General features: G+C 40.6%; 1 protein-coding gene across 20 annotated transcripts in view; it reads left to right on the forward strand.

Moving 5' to 3' along the window:
* Nucleotides 1-27,091, forward strand: part of LOC129744717 (muscleblind-like protein 1) — a 302,890-nt gene that overhangs the window by 56,164 nt on the left and 219,635 nt on the right. The window lies entirely within an intron of this gene.

Genomic DNA, 27,091 nt, shown 5'->3' on the forward strand with positions numbered 1-27,091 from the left:
ATGCATCGCACGGTTGTTTAGCTCTGGCTCTGGGTTGGTAACAAAGGCAGCAGTTCTCGGGAAAATAGTTGACACCAGCACTCCTCTTACCTAAATGGCAATTGAAAAAGTTTGTAAATAAAATAATGGAGATTAGCTTCAACCACACTTTTTCAAGTTTCGATTGAAAAACACAATTTCAAAGGAAAAATTGAAAATAACAAAAACCTTGATAGAATTCAAGACAAGACCCTTGACAAGACCCTTGACAGAATTCAAGACAAGACCCTTGACAAAATCCATGACAAGATCTTGGAGTAGACCCCAGACAAGACTCTTGACAAGACGCTCTGCTAGAACCCAGACAAGACCCTTAATAAGACTCTTGACAAGACCCTCGACAAAACCATAAACAAACCCTTGACAAGACCCTTGACAATATCCTTGTCAAAACCCTTGACAACATTCTTGACAAGACCCTTGACAAGACTCTTGACAAGACCCTTGACAAGACTCTTGACAAGACCCTTGACAAGACTCTTGACAAGACCCTTGACAAGACCCTTGACAAGACTCTTGACAAGACCCTTGACAAGACTCTTGACAAGACCCTTGACAAGACCCTTGACAAGACCCTTGACAAAACCCTTGCCAACATTCTTGACAAGACCCTTGACAAGACCCTTGACAAGACCCTTGATAAGACTCTCGACAAGACACTTGACAAGACCCTTGACAAGACCCTTGACAAGACCCTTGACAAGACCCTTGATAAGACCCTTGACAAGACCCTTGACAAGACCCTTGACAAGACCCTCGACAAGACCCTTAACAAGACCCTTGATAAGACCCTTGACAAGACTCTTGACAAGACCTATGACAAAACCCTTGACAAGAACCTTGACAAACTCTCGACAAGACCCTTGACAGAATTCTAGACAAGACCTTTGATTCGACCCTTGACAAGACTCTTGACAAAATTCTTGCCAAGACTCTTGATAAGACCCTTGACAAGACACTTGACAAGACCCATGACAAGACCCTTGACAAGACCCTTGATAAAACCCTTGACAAGATCCTTGACAAGATTCATGACAGGACCTTGGAGTAGACTCTTGACTAGACTCTTGACAAAACCCTCGACAAGACCCTGAACAAGACTCTTGACAAGACCCTTGGCAAGATCCTTGACAAAACCCTTGCCAACATTCTTGACAAGACCCTTGACAAAACCCTTGCCAACATTCTTGACAAGACCCTTGACAAACTCTTGTCAAGAACCTTGACAAGACCCTCGACAAGACCCTTGGCAAGACTCTTGACAAGGCCCTTGACAAGAACCGTGCAAGACCCTTGACACAATTCTTGACAAGAACCGTGAAAGACCCTTCACAAGACCCTTCACAAGACCCTTGACAAGACCCCTGACAAGACCCTTGACAAGACCCTTGACAAGACCTTTGACAAGACCCTTGACAAGACCTTTGACAAGACCCTTGACAAGACCCTTGACAAGACCCTTGACAAGACCTTTGACAAGACCCTTGGCAAGACCCGTGACAAGACCCTTGACAAGACCCTTGATAAGACCCTTGACAAGAACCTTGACAAACTCTCGACAAGACCCTTGACAGAATTCTAGACAAGACCTTTGATTCGACCCTTGACAAGACTCTTGACAAAATTCTTGCCAAGACTCTTGATAAGACCCTTGACAAGACACTTGACAAGACCCATGACAAGACCCTTGACAAGACCCTTGACAAAACCCTTGACAAGATCCTTGACAAGATTCATGACAGGACCTTGGAGTAGACTCTTGACTAGACTCTTGACAAAACCCTCGACAAGACCCTGAACAAGACTCTTGACAAGACCCTTGGCAAGATCCTTGACAAAACCCTTGCCAACATTCTTGACAAGACCCTTGACAAAACCCTTGCCAACATTCTTGACAAGACCCTTGACAAACTCTTGTCAAGAACCTTGACAAGACCCTCGACAAGACCCTTGGCAAGACTCTTGACAAGACCCTTGACAAGAACCGTGCAAGACCCTTGACACAATTCTTGACAAGAACCGTGAAAGACCCTTCACAAGACCCTTCACAAGACCCTTGACAAGACCCCTGACAAGACCCTTGACAAGACCCTTGACAAGACCTTTGACAAGACCCTTGACAAGACCTTTGACAAGACCCTTGACAAGACCCTTGACAAGACCTTTGACAAGACCCTTGGCAAGACCCGTGACAAGACCCTTGACAAGACCCTTGATAAGACCCTTGACAAGAACCTTGACAAACTCTCGACAAGACCCTTGACAGAATTCTAGACAAGACCTTTGATTCGACCCTTGACAAGACTCTTGACAAAATTCTTGCCAAGACTCTTGATAAGACCCTTGACAAGACACTTGACAAGACCAATGACAAGACCCTTGACAAGACCCTTGACAAAACCCTTGACAAGATCCTTGACAAGATTCATGACAGGACCTTGGAGTAGACTCTTGACTAGACTCTTGACAAAACCCTCGACAAGACCCTGAACAAGACTCTTGACAAGACCCTTGGCAAGATCCTTGACAAAACCCTTGCCAACATTCTTGACAAGACCCTTGACAAAACCCTTGCCAACATTCTTGACAAGACCCTTGACAAACTCTTGTCAAGAACCTTGACAAGACCCTCGACAAGACCCTTGGCAAGACTCTTGACAAGACCCTTGACAAGAACCGTGCAAGACCCTTGACACAATTCTTGACAAGAACCGTGAAAGACCCTTCACAAGACCCTTGACAAGACCCCTGACAAGACCCTTGACAAGACCCTTGACAAGACCTTTGACAAGACCCTTGACAAGACCTTTGACAAGACCCTTGACAAGACCCTTGACAAGACCTTTGACAAGACCCTTGGCAAGACCCGTGACAAGACCCTTGACAAGACCCTTGATAAGACCCTTGACAAGACCCTTGATAAGACCCTTGACAAGACCCTTGACAAGACCCTTGACAAAACGTTTTGCAAGACCCTCGACAAGATTCTTGACAAGACCCTTGACAAGACACTTGAGAAGACACTTAACAAGACCCTTTGCATAATCTCTTACAGAACCTTTTACTTTTCGAGACCCTTCACAGCCTCCATAAGGCCAGGAGCTTTGCAAGATTTTTTGGAAGCCCTCCTTCAAGACTTACAATGAAATTATTCCGGAATATTTTTAACGTATCCATTTTTAAATCTACAGATTTTTTTTAACCAATCCACCAGTTCAACACATTAACCAGCAGCATGAGCATTCACATTTTGGATATTCCTTAAAAGGACTGTAAGAAAAAGAAATAGATTCTGTTGACGAGAATTTGAAAAAGATGTATTTTGTCGACTGCCCATTGGCTTTTCAAACATATTCGTCCTTTAGCGGAAGCTGGTTTTTACTGAAAATAACAACTCATCTCAAAATTAAAACCCCGAGCGTTGCTTTGCGGATGAACTAGAAAGTTTAAACAGAAAAAATGCGATAGCGTGCACGCTACAAGTTTTTTATAACACATTTTTGGCATGCATTCAAGATTTTAAATAAATCAGTTCAGTCCAATTGAAATTTTATTACTTTAATATTCTTACCCGCAAATAAGGGTACGAATGCGAAGCCGTAAGAATTGTCGTTCTAATTCAAATCAAAAAGTTTTTACGATAACCGATTCTGAAATGTCAACATTAAAATAAATATCATTGCCTACCTTAAGGCGTTTAACTTCGACAAGCGAATCATTGCTTCGGAAAGCGTCCTAACAGGATCTTTCTGAAAATTTTAGATGCCCCCCGTGGGAGTTATCTTAGGATTAGAATCCAATTTTTAATTTGTAATAAATATGAATTCATTCTACTACATGCTTCAAGCTGAATCTAAGTTGTAATTATTTGCAATTTAAATGAAATTTAGAACTGATACTCCAGAGTATTTTTGTTGTTTTGAAATTCGATTTGTAGTTCGTCTTACTCACGAGAATTTTTTTCAGTGGTATTTTTGAATAATTATTCGAGAAGACCCCTCATAACATTATTGCATAAGTTGTTTCGTTCTTAAAGTATTACAATTCTAGGAAGTGAGAATGATGTCTGTCTGTAATTTAGAGTCAAAAAAACCGTTGTAAATTATTATGTATGTATTTTCATTTTTTTCCCAACACACAAGTCGGCTAAAACGACCAGACCAATGCCAGTAGTAGAAATCCTCCCAAAATCCAACCCAACGGACGCTAATTGCAGTTTTCCTGGTATAATTTTTCAGCAGCCTCCCTTTTCCGTCGATCCAAAATGCCAACGTGGCCTGGTCTCAGCACTTTCTCCCGTAAAAGGTTGTCGGTCTGGCAGCAGTAGCAGTAAATTACTGGTTGGGTGCCACCCACCTGCTGCTGCTGCTTTGGATTTCGGGGTTGTTTCCGTAGTGTATCTCTCCAACTGCAGCGAGCGTGTTGGACAGCTTTCGAAATTTCGGGGGGCGGTTGCAAATTCCACACTAACATTTTCATTGGCCCCGGTCCGGCCGAGTGTTGTTCCCGCCAATTTCTCGGTGTGGGGGTGGGGAAAGAAAACCCGAAACGCCGAACGTGGCCCAACTTCCGGACGTTCCAATTTGCGGTCGTCCGTCGGCTCTGCGCTGAAATACCTACCTTCGGAGCCAGGAGGAAGAACAAAAACCATATTCTTCCGGTAATTTGAGAGGCACTGTTGAAAATTTCATTCCGAATCGAGGGAATAACTGAACGGTGGTCGGGATTCTGATTTTTTTTTCGAGTGTTCACTCACTCCGAGCCAGGGAACCGGGTCATGTGGATCCATTCCTGGTGTGGTTCGCTTCTGTGGGGTAATAAATATCCAATAAAATAAACTCATAAAATCTAATATAGTGGTTTTTCCTCTTCATCGCCTTGCTACTACTGCTGCCGTTTGGGAAAGAGTTTTGTTATGATGGCCCCTGCTTTTTCTGTCGTTTGTTTGGATTGTTTTTCTGTTTCGGTGGACTTCCTACCGTACGCTGAAAATGGAGTGACAGTGTTTATTATTATCGGATTCTGGGACGGGGCCTGGGAAGAGAACGCTGCCGGGATTGTATTTGCATGACCACCTGTTTGCTGGCTTTCGATTGTTATTTATAGGAGATGAGCTTTTTTTTTGCTAGCGTGCTTGCTGCCACACTGTGAAAATCCTATAGGTTTATAAATATTTCCACAACCGATAGCTCGGCTGCATTGATCTGATTTAAATATTTATTAATGGAAATTTGGGTCCCAGATCAATACAAATGCTGTTGATTTATCCGATATGGATGGTAGCTTATGGTCGATGGAAAGCCAGAGCGACACAATTTCAGTATTTTTTGTTTCATTTTAAAGTGAGGTCGGGATTTTGCTTTGAACATGTGACCTTTAAAAAAAGACTTTAAGTTGCCATGCAGAAGGTTAGATAGTTTTTCCAAGAGCTTAAAGCTATTCTCTCATGCTTATACAGATTGAAAACGATGATCTGATGTGAGTCAGGTAATAACAGTTTGTAACAAACTTGCTCTCGAAACAAAACCATACATAAGTGCTTTCGACTTTCATGCATCAAGGCCATTAGCAAAAACTCCATGTAGATATAGACTTCGGACTGCCCTTCCTTCTTCCATTTTGGCTTCGGGGACGGTCCCAGATCCCAGATTTTACAGACATTTGATTAGAAAATGACTACCTTTTCCGGAATTCAACTGCCACCACCGGAACCGAGACAGCAGAAGCACCGGAGAGTCGTTGCTCGATGAAAAAGGACAATCACCCATTACAATAAAGACCAGATTAAAGTTGAAACCGCTGCCGGGCTCAGCCCATTTTAAGGTTTCATTATCCTTTGAATTAATGAATAAATTTTCCAAATCGCTTCCACCGACAGGGTGATTGGTTGGTTGCCCGAGAGGAACCGGCGCAGGGGAGGAACTGATTGCTTCGACTCTAATATCCTTTTCCGGGTTTCGTTTTCAAAAATAAATACAGCTTATAGTTTGCCATTTTCCCATCCCTATTTCCGGTCCAGGAAAATCGGAGGCAAACAGCAGTGGGGGGTTCGACTGCATTCTTGTCTGCCCCAAACCGAAGGAATGAATTAATTGCTACAAGCGCTCACAAAACGATTCATTCTCTGCTTAAGTAAAAATTCATAAGCTTGGATTCGTTCCACTTTATTACACTAGTTGTGCTGGCTGCCGTGCTTCCTTCAATGTACCAAGTACGGCGAAGAACTTTCCCCGGCGCTCCGGAAGAGCTCATTCAAGCGGCTGTAAAAGCAAGCAACGGAACGCCCGAGCCTTCAATCATCGCACTACTAGTTGAAATTACTTTCACCAATTTTCATCCCCCCATTCCGGGAAGGGTTTCCCAAGTAGCAAATCGTTTTTCTCCGCAGTTTCCCAACGAGAGAGGGTTGTTATTTTTCTTTGTTCCAAGGCGTGTTGTTGCGTCTACATTGAACAGGCAAAGGCGCCATCCACCCACACACACAAACACAAACGGCCCCAAAACACGACGCGGATAATTATCTTTTCTTTTTTTTCCTCCCCCTATTTTACGATCTTCTGGGGGAAACAACTCCTTCCCCAAACTTCCAGAACCGGGAAAGCGTTAAGGCAAAACGAGTGGCACAACCCAACCTATTTTGTTGTTACAACATTTTTTGCACCAGGCGGGCGGCTCGAGGATCGTAAAGTTCATCCGCAAGTCGTAAACAAGACTCCAGGTCTAGCGTCTCGGGGGCTGATTATCTGCTCCTGGCTGATGGTGGGGAGCGAGCGCATTTTCTTCTGCCGGCTCATATCTTTGCTGGCGCGAGCGCGTGTTTCCTGATATGATGAGGAAGAAATATGGCAGCTAGGCATGGTAGCTGCTGCGTTCCGAAGACGTTCTGCTCCCCTCGCCCGCGCGTGGATTTACACTTTCGACGGTCTAGTGATTTTTGCATGTCGGCAGGTTTACCGGGCGCGTATAAATTTGGTGCTTATCCGAAAAATAGCAAACGACATCGAGGCGGGTGGTTAGTCGAGAAGGCTCAAGCGCCTTAATTTTATATTTTCTGGTCCCGGTTTATTATCCGCTGATATCGCTTCCTTACGCGACCCGAAAAATAGTTTCCGGATTGCGAAAATGGGTGCTGCAGGATCTCTGATAATACCATGTAGGCATGGAGAAGTCGTGTCGTTCCTTTCTTTTTTTCATGGTACCTATGAAATTTTTATTAAAAATGTTTAAGAATGAAGGTACAATGCTTAACATATTAAAACAAAATTATTCAGAATATTGCGGTGAATCAGAATCAGACTCCGGTGAACCCAATCGTTAAAACTGGTACAGTCAGAAATGTTTTGGACCTTGAAACACACACCAGCAAAAACTACAAATTCATCTAAAATTTAAGTCTTTCGAAGCTTGATCATGTTTCATATGCTGAAATGTTGCATCTGATAGGTAGTTTTTAATTTTCAATGCAATATAACTTTTGAAATTTACAAGCAATTTAGAAGACTAACATGTTTCTCACCTTGAGTGCGAAACTTGAATATTCACCGCTACGCTAGACTGAACTGGTCATTAGGCTATGTGTTGTTCCGTCATATGGATGAACCTATTTGAAGTTTCTAAGGCGGATTGAACAGTAGATAAGCCAAATTTGTTTTAGGTCAAGTGGATGTTAAATCAGTTGGATGACGCTGGATGTACCGCGTGGATGTTAAGCCAAATAGACATCTGTCAAAATGCAAGCCTAACATCTGTTCGGCCTTGCGTCCATACAGACTAACGACCTTAAGCTGAACAACCTCTGACCTTATAACTCATTCTGCCTTGGCCTGGTATTCTTTAACCCAAGTGCTCATGCGGCCTCACGTCAATTCGGCGTATCATTCATTAGGCCTTACGACCTATGACCACTTCGGCATAGTGGGGTGGGTCTAACGTGACGATTCAGCCTAATGTAAATTCGTCCTTAAATTTATTAGGAGTTCCGTTAAATTCAATTCGGTTTTTGACCTATTTTACAAAACGTCTTATTTGGTATGATGGCTAGAGTAACCATAGCCTCAAATGCCGAAAAAAGTACATTGAGATCGTCTTTCAAAGAAGAAGGGGGCTTGCTAAGCCTATTAGCTGTTTGAAAAAAAGAGCACAAACACATACTTAATGTTCCCCCCAGGATATTTCTTTGTCCTTAACTCTAAGCTTACATCTTTCGGGGATATGATGGCTAGCATCCTACCAATGCTAAAATCACCAACCCACAGAAAGTGTATGCCGGGACCGGGATTCGATCTCATGTCCGTTGGCTTAGAAAATTTTATGGCTATCCTCTACGCCACGGGTGGCCTACATTTTCAGCTAGCGCGACCAAATTTTAGAAATGAGATTTGTCTGCGGATAAAAAACATGTTTTTGGAATCTTTTTCATAATTTGATATTTTGTAAATTTGATTGTAAATATTTTTTAATCATATTTATTTCTTTAAAATTATAAAAACAAATTGAAAAATTTTCAAAATATCCTACATTTTGAAAGGATTGATGGTAATTCTATTATTTTATTCCAATTTATGTGTGAGTTATCGGAAAAAAATATGTAGAAAAATTAAAAAAAAAGCAAAATAAAATATTTGGAAATCGCTTTGATTTCTACAGATTTGGTAATCTAACAATTAATGTTCTTACAACATCTTCCAGCACTCGATGAACTATTTCTTGTTGAATTTCTTTTAATAGTATAAAAAAAAACAAAGTAAGCAATTTTGAAAATTTTGTTCCAACTTTGATGAATTTCAAATTGGTTCATGTCAATACGATTTGAAAGTTCAATAATTCCGCCTTTTTCTGGTCGATTACGACAAATGAACGCAATTTCGAATCGTTTTCTCAGAATGTAACGGTATCAGACTTGTTTCTGTGAACGTATTTCAAAAGTAAAATTAACGCCAGCACACCATTATCATTGACGAACTTCAAGCTAGTCTACGATCCGAAATAACCAATATGTAGCCCGAAATTCTGACAAATTGTATGAAGGATGCCCGCGAAAGAGCTGCTTTTTGCTTATAAATTAGGGTAGAGTTACCATACGTATTCTTTTAAGAGTACATGTAGGTACTCTTTTTCGATCGAGAAATGGGCGTACTCCATTTGTGAAATTTTACGAAATGTACTCTTTTTATAATGAGAGCTGTTTCTGTATTTGAAGTGTGTACATTTTTTACAAGAAATACAAATCAAATACAACTTACAAAAAATACTTACCTTACCTTACCTAAATATCCTGCTTTTATGAAGGCATCTTTTAATCGTTATTTACAGTGAGCTCAACAAGCGCCTTTGAGTATGCAATGAACTCTCGAGCAATAATCAAAGAGCACAAAAGTAATATTATAATATATTATATACCCAAATGCTTCGTAGCGCACAAATGCAACATATATTTTGTTCAAAGGCAATATACGCGCCAAAAATCTCATTTTGAAACCAAGTGAAATTTATAATTATCATATACGTCATACCTAAGTTTTCCAGAATATTTGCTAAGCGTTTTCGGGTCGAGCAAATCCAGGCATTTTTATCCAAAAACCTTGCAAAATCCGGGCATTGGATTTTGAATTTTCAGTTAAGAAATCGGGCAATATTCGGGCAAATCTGAACATAATCCATGCTTTTCTCATGAAAATTGAAGAGAAAAAGTCAGCGGTGTTCAGTTTAAATTTCACTTTTTCAAAAAATATTTGCACGTGTATTTCGATGAAACAAGCTAAAAAAATCATGCATTATGAAAAAATCTGGGCTTGTGATATAGCTCAGTTGGCAAGTCTGTTGTCTCCTGAGCCGATGTCCGCGAGTTCGAGCCCAAGAGTAAACATCGAACACAGTTGTACCGGATAAGTTTTTCAATAACAATCCGCCAACTGTAACGTTGATAAAGTCGCGAATGCTATAAAGATGGTAAAACAACTATAATCGAAACAAAAAAAAATATAAAAAAAAATTTTGTAAAAAATAGGGGTGGTAAAGAATTTTGCTTAGATTTTGCATAAATCCGAGCATCCGGGCCTCGATATCTCGAAAAACCGGGCCGGACCGGGCTATACTTTTTTTTTCTTTGAAAAAGCATGCAATCTGGAATGCTAAATCTTATCTATTACTGCCAACAAATGGACATTATTTGAATGACTTTAAATTTTATTAAGATTTTCTTAATGTTTATCTTACTCTTTTGGATATTTTTTTATTATTTTACTTTTGTTTTCATTGCGGGATTTGGTAACCCTAAATTAGGGGTAGTCATTAAATCGACGTTGTATTCGTGTGGAGTTTCCGGGAAGCAACAATTCCAATTGTTTAATACGTTTAAGACTGTATTAAATTATTTCTGTAATTTACAAAATTTTAGTTTGTTTTCTCTCTAGCTATAATATAGAATGCTTACGTTTAATGCTTATTTGATGAAACTCCTCCTTATACAGTTCGACTTCAATCTCTGGTGCAATCGTTCTAACCTCCAAACACAAAACTACCTCTGCCTCAGACTCACGTTGGAAATCCTGAACCTAATCACCGACGGTCATTCCAGATTAATATCGGAACCTTCTATCTACTTTCTCGTGCTTTAGGAACTAGGTAACGAATTAACTTTCTCGTAACGGGAAAATATATTTTAGAATAAAGTGAAATATGGTTTCGCAATTTATATGACTGCGTTCAACTTTTACTCTTCATTCCTAGCTTAGAAATGGCGCTAAATTTTTAATCTTCATACCTAGCTTTTATAATTATTATTATTCTTCTACGGGTTGTATTTTCGAACATCATTGATGCCGGTTTACCGAAATGTCACAGGCCTGCTGTTGAGTTTCGCTGAGATGAGACGTGTCGACTACCTGTCGTGACACTCCCCCCAGGTATGCCATTTCAATGGTTTACTTCTTCTTCACGTCGGACATCGAGAACGGCTAACTTTACAGCAGGACGTTCATAGATTCCATTAGATGTTTGAATAACCGCTTTTCTAACTTCCCCATCGTTACTAGGTTCCGCTGATATCACTCTTCCCATTGGCCAACAGTTCCTTGGTAGATCAGGATCTACTACTAGCACAATGTCCCCAGTTTGTATTGGTTTAACAGGATCCAACCACTTCGACCGCTTCGTAAGTTCTGGTAGGTAATCTCGAACCCATCGCTTCCAGAATACATTGGCCTCTGCCTGTGAAGACCGCCACGTTTTTCGAAGTGCTGCAATACTGTCGTCAAAGGTTGTCGCAGGTTTTAATCCGTTTGATGATCCCAGCAGGAAGTGATTAGGGGTTAGGACGGGAACATCTGAACCTTCCGAATTAATATGAGTAAGCGGTCTCGAATTGATTGTGTTTTCGATTTCAATGAGTAAGTTTCTAAGGATTTCGTCTGTGAGTTGATGTTTTGGTTTGATTTGATTCAAGTTGCGTTTCACGGTTTGAATCATTCGTTCCCACGAACCGCCCATGTGGGGTGATGCCGGTGGAATAAAGGACCACGACGTATCTGGACTTGATATCTCTTGAGCCATATCGTGTTGATTTACATCTCTAAGTGCCTTCAAAAGTTCATTGCTTGCTCCTACCAAGTTTGTCCCACGGTCACTAAACATTTGAATCGGTACCCCCCTCCTTCCCATAAAATTACGAATTGCCATGACACAGGAGCTCGTTGTCATAGAATGGGCAATTTCGATATGCACAGCTCTTACAGTAAGACATGTCATTAAAACACCCCATCGCTTTTCGGTACTCCGTTTGACTGTTACATACAAGGGTCCAAAAAAATCTATCCCGGTGAAAGAAAAGGGTCTCGTGAATGGTGAAAGTCGTGATACGGGAAGATCACTTATCGGTGGTGGACAAGGTACGGCTCGAAGATTCTTGCACACCTGACAATTTGCTTTGACTTTCCAGTAAAGACTTGTTAGACGAGGAACAATGCGAAATTTCAGGCGTATTTCATTTATTACCGTTGCATGGTTACGATGATAAAATTTAGTATGATAAAATTGTACTATTAACCATGCAACATGGTGATCTTTAGGCAAAATCACAGGATTCTTAGTATCCATGCTCACAGCTTCACATGCTCCGATGCGTGTCCTGGCTCTTAGAACTCCATTTTTGTCCAAAAAAGGCCACAGCGCGTATATTTTACTACTTTTTGGGATGCGTTTTTCGGAATCAAGGGTAGACGACAGTTTATAGATTTCTTCTGTGAAAACTTCACGTTGTGCTAGGCGAAATAGAACTGTCTCACCTAATTGTAATTCTTCTCTAGAAAGTGGCCCAAGCGATTTCCGTTTGCTCTTTGGACAGGTCTGGATTTTTATATATCTCAACACATAAGCAGCAGTACGCCGAGCAAAGTTCCATGTTGAGAACCGATGCAAATCCATTATTGGTTCTGAAATACGAATAATTTGGTGATTGAGGACAGGTTTGCGTAGTTCTTCATTTGTGGTTCCCTTAACTTGTTGAGTCGGCCACATTTCGGCATCTTGCTTCAAAAATTCAGGGCCTATGAACCATCTGCTGCTATTGGAAAGGTCTGGATCACGATGCCATTTTGTACCATCATCTGCTACATTTTGATCCGTTGGTATCCATCTCCATTCTTGTATTTGCGTAAGGTCTAAGATTTCGCTTATCCGATAACCGACGTAGTGAGAATAACGTCTATGATCGGACCTTATCCAGCACAGGACGTCTCGTGAGTCGCTCCAAAAGACTTTTTCGTGAACTTGCAACTTCAAGGCCTTTATAACACAATCTGTGAAACGAGCACCAATTACCGCTGCTTGCAGTTCCATTCTAGGGATGGACAGAAATTTCAACGGGGCAACTCGGGTTTTTGCTCCGACAATCCTGCATTCTACGTTTTCGTTTTGTTGAAATCTGAGGTAAACAACAGCAGCATAACCCAGTTCACTAGCATCTACAAAGGTATGTATCTGTACTGTACGATAGTGTTAGAATCCAGTGTTACTAGTGATCGATAACAACGAGGAACCTGAACTTTCTGAGCGCTGGGTAAGACACGAAGCCAACGCAACCAGTTTTGAAACAGATTGTCAGGTATATCATCATCCCATCCAATCGCAGTTCGCCAAATCTCTTGGAGCAAAATTTTCAAAAAAATCAACAAGTGAGAAAGGAGGCCGAGTGGGTCAAATATTGACATAAGAGTTCGTAAAACTTCTCTTTTGGTCGGAATTCGCTTTCCAGCAAGTAGCTCTGTATCGTGTTTGGCGGAGAGTTTGTATGTAAAACAATCTGACTCAGTGCACCACCACATTCCTAAAACTTTTTCAGTGATTGTTTCTGTTTTGATATCGATACGTTTTTCCTTAGAATTTTTTTGGTTGAGTGCTGCCATAACTGTCGGAGAATTCGAAATCCAGTTGCGCATTTCAAATCCGGCCTGCGCATGAATGTAGCGTACTTCCGTCGCTAGCTTAATTGCTTCTGCTTCCGATTCAAGGCTGATCAACATATCGTCCACATAATGATTTTCGAGGATTGCGTCGACTGCTTCCGGGTATATTCCTGCGTATTGCATCGCATTGAGATTTTTTACATATTGAGCGATACTAGGTGAACAACATGCTCCAAATGTCATAACGTTCATAACGTAGGTACTTGGTTCCAGATCTGAGGGGTTGTCAGCCCAAAGAAAGCGTTGACAGTGCTGATCCTCGTTAGAAATTAACACCTGGTGAAACATCTCGCGGATGTCACCACATACTGCTATTCGGTTTTCTCGGAATCTAAGAAGGACGCCGTTGAGTGAAGAATTTTGATCTGGGCCTTTTAGTAGGAAATCATTAAGCGAAACGCCTCCAGCTTTGGCTGCGGCATCCCATACTATTCGTATTTTACCAGGCTTATTGGGGTTAATCACTGGAAAGATTGGCAAATACCAAACTTTAGGGCGTTTTTCTAAAAGCTCGGCATCAGACAACTTTCGAATGTATCCTTTTGACAAATAGTCTTGCATCATTTCGCGAATAGTTTTAGCTAACAATGGTTCTCGTTTAAATCTGGCTGACAAACACTGCAAACGACGGAGGGCAAGTGGCTTGCTGTTCGGAAGCTCAAATGTGTCATACCGCCATAGGAGACGCGCTTCAAAACGACCTGATGCAGTACGATAACTTGTTTGCAAAATTGTTCGAGCCCGACGATCATTATTTGACTCAAGAAGCAAGGATGGTTTAGAAGAACCCATATTATCAATTGCAAAAAACTCCTGCATTGCTGTGTGTAGCCCTTCATCACTTTTTCCTTCACATTGACAACTTTGGATGTTGTGGTGGCCGGTAAATTTGAATTTAGACGTTTCGCCTCCTCCATAAACCATCCATCCCAGTCGAGTTTTAATTCCGACTGGTTCGTGGATTTGGCCTTCGCGACCTTTAAGTACGAACCCTAGATTAGTGTTATTGCTTCCAATGAGAATTTGAGGTTGTATTTCATGGTAGGACTCTGCTGGGACGCCCTCTAGGTGTTTGTACTTCCTGCTCATTTCTTTCATGTTCAGCGATTGATGGAAAAGATCCAGTTTTTTTACCGTATGAACCTCTTGTAGTCGATATTTTTGTGAGTGGCTACTAGTACCCGATATTTCTAGCGTTATGTTTTGTGAATTCAATTCTGTTCTAGTTTGATTACTAGTCCAACGTAGACATAACGACTGAGTTTTGCCCTTTGTTCCAAGTTCAGAGGCAAGTGCTGAATCAATCAGCGTTACTGACGAACCTGTCGTGCTCACTATCAGAACCACTCATTTTCACTTGTTTTTTTCACAGCTTACAATTTAGCACCCAGTTTTTTTCAGTAATACCTATAGTCACAACCGTCTTTCCTGAAACTCGTTTACTGAATGATCGCAATCCCTTTTTTTTTTCATTCCTTCTCATTCTGGCATGTGTGTCAGGTTTTTTTCATCTAAAAATGCGTAAGTTGACACCTTTGTTTGGGGGCCATACAGTACGACAGGGATCACGCGAAACAATGTATGGTTTTGGCTGTTATGATGCATGTTGGCATAGGAAGTAGAAGGAGCATTCAACGTATGTTGAACCTCCGATGCTACAGCGACATTCCTTTCGAAATTGTGCAACAGGGCATGATGCTTGGAGGTGCACTCATTCTACCCACAAAGTTTTTGTGATCTACACGGAGCTCTGTGTTTTCGTAGACATCTTTTGCAAAGTTTTAGCTCGTTGACAACAGACCAGCGAGCTTTATAGCTAAAATCTTTGAAACGTTTGCATTTCTCGACGTTCGGACAATCGCCTTTGCAGATTTTGCAAAGTTTCTCTGAGAACTGACTTTCAAAAAATTGAGTCGGGGAGTTACCTTCAGACTCAGAGTGTGCATTTAGGAACGCGGGCGATTGTGTATGTTTAATATTGTGTGGTGCTTTTGATGGAGATCTAGCAATTGGTGAAACTGTCTCGGCGAGGTCATATAGCCAGTCAGCAAAGGTCAAGAGTGTGGTGTGAGTGATTGTACGCCTATATCTGAGCCAATCTACTTGGTAGGTAGTTGGAAGTTTATCAACCAGTTCTCGCAAAAGGGAAACATCATAAGTGTATTCATCTAAATCACACGCTTCAATTGTTGCGCATAGATTTTTAACAGAAAGAGCAAATTCAACCATTGTATCAAGCCGATTTTGTAGAGGAGATGGAGGATTCCGTATTTTTGAAACCATGTTCAAAATAATTACTTCGGGATTTCCATACAGCATTTTAAGTGTGGAGATGATGGTGGGTACATTGGCGGGATGCATTAGCATACACCGAACTGCTTCATGCGCTTTACCTCGTAGACATTGTTGAAGTCTTATGAGATTTTCGTCCTGCGTATATCCACACATTTGAGTAGTGGTGCTGAATGTAGAAATAAACAAAGGCCACTCTTCTGGAATTCCACTGAAACCGGGTAGCTCACGAGAAGCTGCTTGGCGAGCGGCTACTTGGCTGCTGGAGAGATCATGGTGATTGTAGGAATTTCTCTGAGACATTTGGGCATCCACCTTCTGCGGAGTAGACCGATGTGGTGGGATAAAGGGGCCAGCGCTAATGGGTTGCATAGTCGGATAATTCGTTTGATCGCGATTGTTAGGGACTGAACTTGTTGGACGTGGCTGTTTGCAATCCAGTCTTTGAACAACAGCGAGCTGAGAAACATTTTCATCATCTGGTTGTCTCTGGACATCATACGACTTCAACTGTTCCGGCTTTCCTGATTCGTCTAACCACTGTGCTACCTTATCAGTATTCGATACATCTGTTCCATCGACGGATACCTGAGACGAGTTGCTAGCCATCTCTAAGAGCAAATCGAATCGTTTGTTAAGATTGTCCATCTTACGCCTATGCTCTTCTTCTTCCAATCGTTGGACTTCTTCCAATCTTTGCAGTTCCAAATTAGCTCGACGATGAACTGAAGATTTTGTTGAACTGGGGGCTTGTTGTTTAGGTCGTTGTCCTATAGGAACTTCGCAAATTTGATTACAGGGACCGCTGAGTGGAATTTGTGCAGAGGCAGCAGATCGTTTAGGAATAGTTCCGGTAACAGAAGATTTGGCATTATTAGGAATCAACGATTTGGAATTTGCGCTTCTCGATTCTATTAGAGCACAACTTTCTGAACTAACTAGAGTGTTTGAGCTTTCCACAACACGGCAGGGCGACTGATTAACCGAAAAAGAAGCGATGGATTCGATGATATTTTGGACATGGGTGCATTTATGGGGGATAATTTTTTGGATGATTCAATTTCGCTCGTGGTAAGTGGAGGACAAGATGTACCGATTGCATCTGAGGGGGTATTCATTGTGACACCTTTTAAATGGGCTTGGGTTTTGGGCAATGATACATTTTTTGGAACATGAATGACACTTACATTATCTCTTTTGCATGCAGCACACCTCCACGGTTGATTATCCACCTCCTGTGTTACTTCCCCACAATGGTAATGATACATAGATTCGCAGGATTCACATTGTATCATTTGGTCGGTGTCTTCATTGGAGCAAGCCTTACAGTGATTGTTGGCTTTTGGAACGATCTTCTTAGAGGCCACTCCGTTCTTAAGGGTGGTTGTCGATTTAGTAGTCTTACGCATCTTGGACGAATTAAACAAATAATTTAATGTGGAGTTTCCGGGAAGCAACAATTCCAATTGTTTAATACGTTTAAGACTGTATTAAATTATTTCTGTAATTTACAAAATTTTAGTTTGTTTTCTCTCTAGCTATAATATAGAATGCTTACGTTTAATGCTTATTTGATGAAACTCCTCCTTATACAGTTCGACTTCAATCTCTGGTGCAATCGTTCTAACCTCCAAACACAAAACTACCTCTGCCTCAGACTCACGTTGGAAATCCTGAACCTAATCACCGACGGTCATTCCAGATTAATATCGGAACCTTCTATCTACTTTCTCGTGCTTTAGGAACTAGGTAACGAATTAACTTTCTCGTAACGGGAAAATATATTTTAGAATAAAGTGAAATATGGTTTCGCAATTTATATGACTGCGTTCAACTTTTACTCTTCATTCCTAGCTTAGAAATGGCGCTAAATTTTTAATCTTCATACCTAGCTTTTATAATTATTATTATTATTCTACGGGTTGTATTTTCGAACATCATTGATGCCGGTTAACCGAAATGTCACAGGCCTGCTGTTGAGTTTCGCTGAGATGAGACGTGTCGACTACCTGTCGTGACAATTCGAAATCTGGTTTGGAATAAATGGCATAACAGATTCTGACAAAAGCTTCTTTATTTTTGGAAATCGACTGAAAATTTGCACACATCCTGATGGCGCACTATGTATGTTTTATAAAACTTTTATAGAAAAATCTGATAACATTTTCCATTGGCCCTCTTAAACTCAACCCCGCCTTTAATCGAAATTAAACAAAACCTAATCATGATTTTAGCTTACGCAAAACGTTCCAAAACATATTGTTCTAGCCATATTCATATTCATATTAATGAAAATTGTTTTACAAGCAGTTGTCAAAATACAGCTATAAAAACATAAGAAAGCTTGAAACGCCCCTATTATTTTTTTTCTAAAAAATATCATTTTAGAAGCCTACAAAAATCTTGGTCAATGTCTTTTTCGATGATACGCAACATATACTCCGTCTACAGGTTGGGATAGGAAAGAATGACAAGAAATCGAAAAATATGTAGAATATTTACTATTTTAAGCTGTTGAAGTTGAAATATGTATTTTAATTTTTTGTCGTATAGTAAAAAATAAAGCTATCAGTCAGTTGTAATATTTTTCAAAATTTACGTTAAATTGGTTGAATGGTGGAAAAACTAAAACAGAAGAAGAACTGAAGGTAAGATTTCTTAATCCCTGTGGCTATGCACTTCATGAAAAATTTGTCAAAAAATTGTCCGCATCTTTGCAGTTTTTTTGTCGAACAAGAAATGTAATTTGTAAGCTGCTCTAAACTATTCAGGGCAAAAAAAGCTTTACTTTCAGAGAGTTAACTGGGTATCACAGCACATTTCACAATGTTCCATTTGTAATAATCCTTCCAAAAAGCTTACTTTAACGGAAAATGGTGTTGTTAGTAACCTATATATAAAAAAAAGCAGACGATTTTTTCCAAAATCTTGAAATCCAATTCCAACTCAACGTATGTATCATTTTGGTTATGTCTGGCTTTTTTTGAACTGTGGAATAAATTTAAACGTTGAATACCCCACGTATTTTCAAGACCAATGAAGCGACTTTTTACTGCCTTCAAAATAACGAATCGTTATTTGATCCAAATTTCAAAAAGCAAAATTATGAAAGAGATTCGAAGAATTTATTTAAAAAATTTCGTTTAATAAGATGTTCACACATATTTTGACCTTTGCAAGTATAATATTCATAAAATTAAGTTGATCAAAGCTTCGCGGGCCAAATGTGATGGCCTCGGTTTGATTACCCATGCTCTACGCCATGGGCTGCGGGCTGTTCAATATGTCTTATGGCAAAGGGAGGTTTGTAAGTTGCATACCCAAAGGCGCTTATTTTATTAACTCAATGTTTAAGAAAGTTTTCAATCTTTATCGGTAGAGTACACTTACATAGAAAAAATGTGATTTGTACAGTAAATATTCGTTAACCTATTTTGAAAGTACTAGCCAAGGGAGCAGAAAACCCGAGTTAGGAAATTATATTACAAAACATGGCCTTCTCGTGATTCTCGGAAACAAAATTTCAAAAATTTAGGACTTACTTGTTTAAGTATGTTACCATTTTGAATATTTAGAACTATCTTCTTCAATTTAATTTGGCATGTTGTAAGGTTAGTGAAAACACCCGAGAAAGTTAACTCCTGTGCAAATATTTGGAATCAATTCTAAATCTTTAGAAGTGAGATCACAGTGGACAAAATAAACTTTTTTGCAGAAAAACTAAGCAAAAATAAATTATTTTTGCCCTGCAATCACTTTGTGGCGTTCGTCCCTATTTCTATCGTTTCTCGATGCTGATTTAACGAATTGGTTTCCGGTAACGATACACTAGTTCAGTTATATGGTGAACATTTTGTTCGTTAAGAAGTCAAACCAAAACTATTAAATTTTCCTCATCGTTGAAATCAAATTTAACAAAGAAAATGTGAATTTATCGGTGACACAGTCAGAAAATTATAAAGCCAATTTGTACCGAAAAATCTCAATTAAATCAAAACGTGACGTTCTGTAGCGCTTTGTCCAAAGGGCGGACAAGACTTTGTGACAAAGGATAAAAAATGTTTTAAAAAACCACTTCTTCTCGATGACCCTGTCAATTGACGGGACAGGACACCGTAATTAACCATCCAGGATTTTTTTTTTGCTCGGCCCAAACTTCATCCTTACTCTCTCCCATGGTCAATAACCACGTCTCACGGTCTTGATTGTTCAAAGTTTTTTTTTTCACTCTCTACGCTCAACTCCTCCAACAAACTTTTCAACTTTTGTCCTTCGTTATTCAAACAGAAATTAACATTAGTCCCTCCGCGTTTTTTGTCGTCAGCCCCCAAACCAGCAGCAATATAAATCGCATTAGCAAATATTCTAATGAGTGGAAGCACCACCAGCCGAGCCGAGCCTCCTCCTGAAAAGTTCAAACGAAAGGCAAAAAAAAAGTTGACATCCCCCGAAAAAAAGAAACAGCTTGGGTTGAAGGAAAGTTTTTTTGTACCCTTGACACGGCGCGGTGGCACCAGGAAAAGTTGGATGGTCGGACATGGAAAACAAAAATAAGGAAGGAAGAAAGTTAAATAGTCAGGAAAAAAACGAAAACATAATGGCCACTTCAGAACTGAAACAACGCGGGAGGAAAGAAAGGTTTTATTGGACCGACCGGCCGTTATTTTAAAGCAGTCCAGAAGTCATTTGTCATCGTCACCTTCAACTTTCGGGGTTGACTTTGGGTCATCGATGAACGGGAGAGTTACATATTTTCGGGGGGGTCGGTGGGGATTTAAAGTTTCTGAAATTAATTCTAGGCTCCAGGGAATTTCTGGTTTGAGCAGCAAATTTCAGGACAGATTTCATAAACGTTCCCTCAAGTAGCAGGTTTTAACCTACCTGTTGTGGCCATGAAAAGCCACTGGACTGTAGGACGGAGGGGCCTTGGCTAAACTACCACTGCTTGCCCTTTCCCCTTCTGGGATTGGGCTTTGACAACCCCTGGTGGTTGCCAAACAGTGGAGCCAGGTCCGCAGACTGTCTGCCTGGAGGCCAAGGCCGGGTCGATGTGAGCGCTTGGGAAACTACCACTGATGGTCCGCTCCCCTCGTGGGATTGGACCTGAAGAGACAACCACGCATGGTTGTCCCATCAGTGGAGGCAGGTCCTCTTGACGCTGCCTGGTGGCCGAGGCTCGGGGGGATCTCGATCGCCTGGTTGACCGAGATCCAAAACTCTTTCTGGATGGAAGGGCTCTGAAAAGAGCCGATTGTGGCAGCTGGACCCGGGAGCAAGGCGACACGGAGCGAAGCAGCCAAGAAGAAGGCACTTATCTCTTGTTAAATACTAATTTATTTCTCTGCTTAACTATTTACACTATTTGTATACACTATTCACTACCGTCCCATCTTGACGGCTTGGCGGTTTGATTATGACTGACCCCCTAGGCGCATAAAGAATGCGCCCTTAAATAGGCTGACGAGCAAGCACACAAGCACGTGCTCGCGCCATATGGAACCGCCTAGAATATTCCATCTCGCTTTCAGTGAGAGCAGCCGTCGTGCTCTCTCGGTGCGGTACTCTCGCGTCTATTCTCAGTCCGCTTGTCGGACTGAACACTACCCATTGCTGATTCTGAACCTTCTAAAAAAATCATGGCTGAGTTCTACCTATATTTTAAAAGGAATGCTTTATTCTCGTATTCATCTTGCGAAATATCTGTTCCTATTTTTGAATTACTAACTACATTTCACATTTTCCGTTTTTAAATCTACCACATTTTTTAGATAATGATCATCTAAAGGAAAAAAAAAATGCTATGACGCTATGAAATGCTATGAAAAAATGCAGATCTATATGATCCTAACTGGCTTATTGTTATTTTTTAACCGTAAAGGAAGGTTATAGGAGTTCATCGACTATTCAGGAAATCATAGTTTTGTTCAGCCGGGAGTTTCTTCAAAGCTTAAGAGTATAAGAAGTACTGGTGAAATTCCGAGGATAATTTTCTGATTCCTTTCTCTCGTGTGAAAATCAAACTTTTTCAATCAGTTAAGGCAGAAAAATTGAAAAAAAAAACCAAAGACAGAATCATTTTTAAAAAGAAGCAAATTGGCTGTCAATGGCACAATAAACGTAAATTTATGCCGACAGCAGCTTTCCATACCTCAGCAGATTGCGAACATTTTGTTGCCAGCCATCAGAATCCTGGAACCTGGAAGGTTTCCCTTTCCAAGCAAACGGGGGGAGTGTGAAACAATGTTCAGGCTTGCCAATATTCGGGGCTCAGGCTCAGAGAAATCAAGATTTTTACTGTCTTTATCAGTCAGGGGAAGAACGTTTTCACATTTAATCAGCCGGAGACACTGTTCCTGCTTCAACGGATGGCACGTGATATACTTTGATCTGAAAAAGTAGCAGAGCTTCTGCTTTGATTAACCCCTTTGCCGTTTTTGCCAACAACCGAGATTATCTGGTGTGGAAGGCTTGGTTGGTGACAGCATTGGCAAAATTTTCCCGAAAAAGGGGTGCCTGGTTCAATCGTAAAACGTTGGGGTTGTTGGAAGCATTTTTAAGCCCAATCGGCTGGGCTGAAGCTGCCAAGGCCATAGGTCTCGACGCCCCGGAACAAAACAAACGGCTCGTTTTGATGGGGAACAGAAACGACCGGATGAACCGGATTCAATTTTCACTCCGGATGTGAAAAGTGGGAATTAATTCCGGAATCCAATCTGGCAATTTTTCGCACAAGCCTGGGAACATTTACACAAATAAAAAAAAAAGAAGTGACACACAGACAGAAGGCAGGAAGGTGGATTTCAGCCTTCGAAGACAGACAGAAAGTCAAGTGCCAGAGCGTGAAAAGTGATCCAATAAAATTGTAACGAAATTAAGCGAGAAGATTCTTCCGGTCTTAACGGTTTTTAATTTGGAAATTAGTTTGAATAATAAATTGTTTAATTAGACGCGAACCGTTTCCCTGAGAGAAGTGGGGAAGGGAAAGATTCTTTTCTGGCTGGAAACGATGAGGAAGAATGGAAGGAACAAATAACATCAGCAGAAGCCGCTCTGGAAGGTTCTGCTGAGGCTCGTGCTATTTAAGAATTCGCTGCCCGTCTGTTACAGTTGTTGTTCCGGAAAATGATGACTACAGCCCGGCAATGGAAACTAGAACGGACGTTTTGATTTGCACGCTCCAAATGAAGAAAGACTTTTCCGTTTTGCTGCTTCTGTTTATTCGAGGTGGACCAGAGTTGTCTTGAGAAAAGAAAAATTATTGATCAACTGGATATTGAAAGTTTGTTAGAAAGATGCTCGAAGATGTTTTCAGGTTGGACACATTCAGTTTTTTTATTAGTCCCCTAACATTAAAACATATTTTCTTATAAGAGTTGCTTAAAACCCATTGATCCACCTCTGTTCAATCGGAAGCGATTTGTTTCCTCAATTCTCGGTTCGATCAATTCACTGGCCCAGTAATTAATCACGATTGGCTGGCCGAAATTTAGCATCCACAAAACCTAGACACATCTCCGAAAAACACCACATTGTTAGCAAAAGAATTTGCCCAAATGGTGATGCCCAATCTTCTGTCTACTATCCTCAATGGTGGTCAAATTTGTTCTCCCGGACCCAGAACCCCGAACAAATATCAAACAAACGCACCGAACGCGTTAAAGATGCTCCATTATTCATGACCGATTCCCTGGATGTTCCGCTGCTTCAGGACCGAATCCGGCGCAGGCCAGGTTTGTGATTGTTTTGGGTTTAGATCCACGCGATTTCGGGGCTTGCCATCGTACACACTCATACATCCCATTAATTTCGGAATCGACATCAAGAAGCGTCCCGGCTCGGTTGGCCGGCCGGAAGCATCACGGATTGGTTTCCGTTACTCCATTTATTTTTCTGTCTCTGGAATCTCCGTGAGCTCCGGTCCGAGAATGTGACTGGTGATGGTTTGCTCGGCATCAAAGCTGTTTGGCGATGAAACACCGACGGAATCTAATAAAAATTCTACGCGCCACTTTCATTTAGCAGAAGAAGATTCCAGCACGAGCAGATTCCCACTTGAAGGAGGAAACCGGGGTTTGTTTGATTGCGGTTCAAGTTGGGTTAGTTGATGAAACAGGAAATTCGCCCATTTGCGGCAGCGTTCATTAGAACTGAATCGAGGAAGAACAACAATTTGTGAACCATTGGAGAATCACTCTCTGGGAAGATTCGACGGCAGAGTACAAAAAAGCCAATTAAGAGTAATGCATCCTGGATTCAGAATAAAAGCTTAAATTTTCAAGATACTTATTGGAGAGTTAAAACACAAAGCTTCACGAAAAGTTATTTCTTCGCAGAATCATGACCAAAAACAAAGAAGATTGATACAGAGGTCTTGAGATTAAGAAACTTAGTTCTTAAATATAAAACGCCTATAAGTAGACTACGTATTGAAAATAATTGAAAATCAGTTGCGGCAAGTAGTTTAAAAGCTTCGGACGATAAGAAGATTTGTAGTTTATGGACGAATGTTGTCTTTGGAGTTAAAATCCCTTGTACAACAGATTGTAGCTGAATCAGGAATTTCGATCATTTTGCGCGGACGTTCATTAGAATTATAACTAGGAAAGTCACATTTGAGTTATAGATCAATTATTCAGTTATCTGAAGAAAGACTCCCCCTTTTCAGAACAGAGCTTTATCAAAGGACAATTTTCTTAAACGCCAAATTCTGTTTTCATTGTAAATCTATCCAGATTGACTCCTCAAGCTTGAGTACAATATAGAGCTCCTGATCTCTCATGATCCCTCAGGAATGATCTCACGAGGATTTTCTTGGAAGTTCCCTTATGAAAAGTGTTTTCAAGAAAGTTCTTCAGGAAGAATGTCAAGTCAGGAACTGCTTTCTGCAAAAAATGGGCTTAAGGGGAAGTTTATCAAGCAATGTTCTTCCCATAAGCTCCTCAAAGCAAATTTACTCAAGTGGAAGTCCATCACGAGGGAATTTCTCTCAGGGAATATCTTCATAGGAAATGTCTTGACGGAAAAGTTACTCACCAGAATGACCTTGCAAGGTATCTTTCTCGGACAGAAGATCATTTGGAAAAATTTGCCTATGAGATACTTCTTGGGAAGTTCCTCACGGCAAATTTTATCACAGGCAAGTTTCTCTCAAGAAATGTCATATCAGGAAGGATCCTCACTGGAAAGATTATCATGGGAAAATTCCTCCCAGGGAATTTCCTCTCAGGAAAGTCCTTCGAAGGGGATTTTTTGATAAGCAAGTTCCTCTTGGGGATTGTCTTCTTAGGAGGTTCTTCATAGGGAAGATCATCAAGGCAGTTCCTCTCAGGGAATTGCTTGTTGGAAGTTTCTTCACGGGAAAGCTCCTCACTGTCTTATGGAAAAATTCACCTCATTGAATGCACTCTCAGGAAGGTTCCTTACAAGGAAGATCATCTCGGGTAAGTTAATCTCAGGTAATGTCGTCACAGGGAAGTCCTTCGAAGGGACTTTTTGATAAGAAAACTTCTCTCAGGGATCGGCCTGCCATGAAGGTTTCTCGTGAGAATCTTTTAAAAACTTCATTCCATGTACCTTTCAGGAAATGAAGTTTTTAAAAGATTCTCAACGAGGAATTTCCTTAAAAGCAATTTTTTATGTCCTCACGGGGAAATCCCACATAGGCAAATTCTTGTCGATTAATTTCCCTTCTAAAGATTCCTCACGTGGAGTTCTTCGCGCTTTAAAAGGCAAGACGTGTGATATCGGTTGAATTGATTCTTCTTCAATGCCAAAAACATACCCATCTATGGTTACAGTCTTCGACAAAGTTGTTGAGCTGAAATTTACTTTGAAGAATTTATAAATTGCAAAAAAAAACCATTAGCAGACTTGGTTGCACAGAAGAAAAAAAATGATGGCAGTTTTTCCAGAACAAAATATTCAATTCTCTTATAGAAACATAAAAATCAAAATTTACTTCTATAAACATTACTTAAAAATCCTGCAAAAAAAAACATGGTTAAGTTTTGAACCAAAACGAAGCTTCTTTGACCCTAGGGACGAGAAAATAAAAAATAATCCCAAATCGGTTCAATTTAATGTCTTATGGGGTCGTTCCTCTTAGGGGACGCCATCGTATGAAATTTCCTCATAAATAGGAAATGTTTGCACGAACTGCCTTGTTATGCAAAGGGAATATTCGAAAGTATTTATTTAAATAGTTTTAATCACTTCTCAGAAATAAAAATTCTTACATTGATAGAGCTTTCTAAAGTATAGCAAAACACGTCCATTTTTTTGTCAAATTTGAACTCCCCTCTAAATTTCACCAATTTTCCTATCCTTTTATAATTCAATAAATAACTAGCAAACATCTTATCAGAACGTTTTCAAAGTCACCTTTTAAGGACAAACGACTGCGTCAAATTATTGTCGTAATAGATTGATCTGGAGACCAGAACTTTATCCCCTATCACGTTCAGAAATACTTAACAAACTTTTCTCAAAAAATATTCAACAACTCTGTCAGATTTATTCGAAAGCTTAGTAAGTATCATGCTTTTAACAAAATAGAAAATTTTATCCCTGTATTATCAAGTATGTTCCTGGAACGAATTCCTTTTTTTCGGTTTTTTAATTTCAAATCCATTTACAATGCTCCAACCTTGATGTACCATTATTTATCGTCAACGAACCGAGACAAGCGGGGGGACAAAAATCTGCTTTCGACTTCCGCGTTCCATGGCTCCGAAACTCCTGGATGAAGCATGCCTCAGTCTGGAAACAGAAAACCCCTGAGCCGGCACCTCGTTACAAGTCTTGACATTTGGCCTTCCGGGGTCCTTTTCCGGGTTTCGTTGCCACTGCTCCGAATAACTAAGCAATCGCTTGGCGCTTTGTGGTGCACCGTATGCAGGAGAAGGTGCAGGAAAAAAAGAAAAATCACCCTTCCAATAATGTGTCTTCGAATGAGCTTGTGTGGTGGTTTGGTTTGGTTTTAGCTTTCCCGAGGCCGAAGCCAGGATGGAAATGCGAAAATAGTATGCAATTTATCACTCGGTTATCTCACATTTCAGTCAAGTTGAAAGTTGCTGTTTTTTTCTCGTTCGTTCCTTATTTTCGTCCTTACGGATGAAATGAAAAACGACTGGCTCTCAGGGTGAGGAGACTTTTTCCCTAGTCTGCCTGGTTGGATTTGGGCGGATTTCTGCAGTCGTCGTCATCGTCTTTCTCTGGCTTTGAAGTGCGGCACAGTAAAAGTCACATCAATTTTTCATTTAACCCTGTTCGTTTTTGCTGCCGGGGTTCTTCGGGTGGAG

This window comes from Uranotaenia lowii, chromosome 2, assembly GCF_029784155.1.
Source record: "Uranotaenia lowii strain MFRU-FL chromosome 2, ASM2978415v1, whole genome shotgun sequence".
NCBI classification, from domain to species: Eukaryota; Metazoa; Arthropoda; class Insecta; order Diptera; family Culicidae; genus Uranotaenia; species Uranotaenia lowii.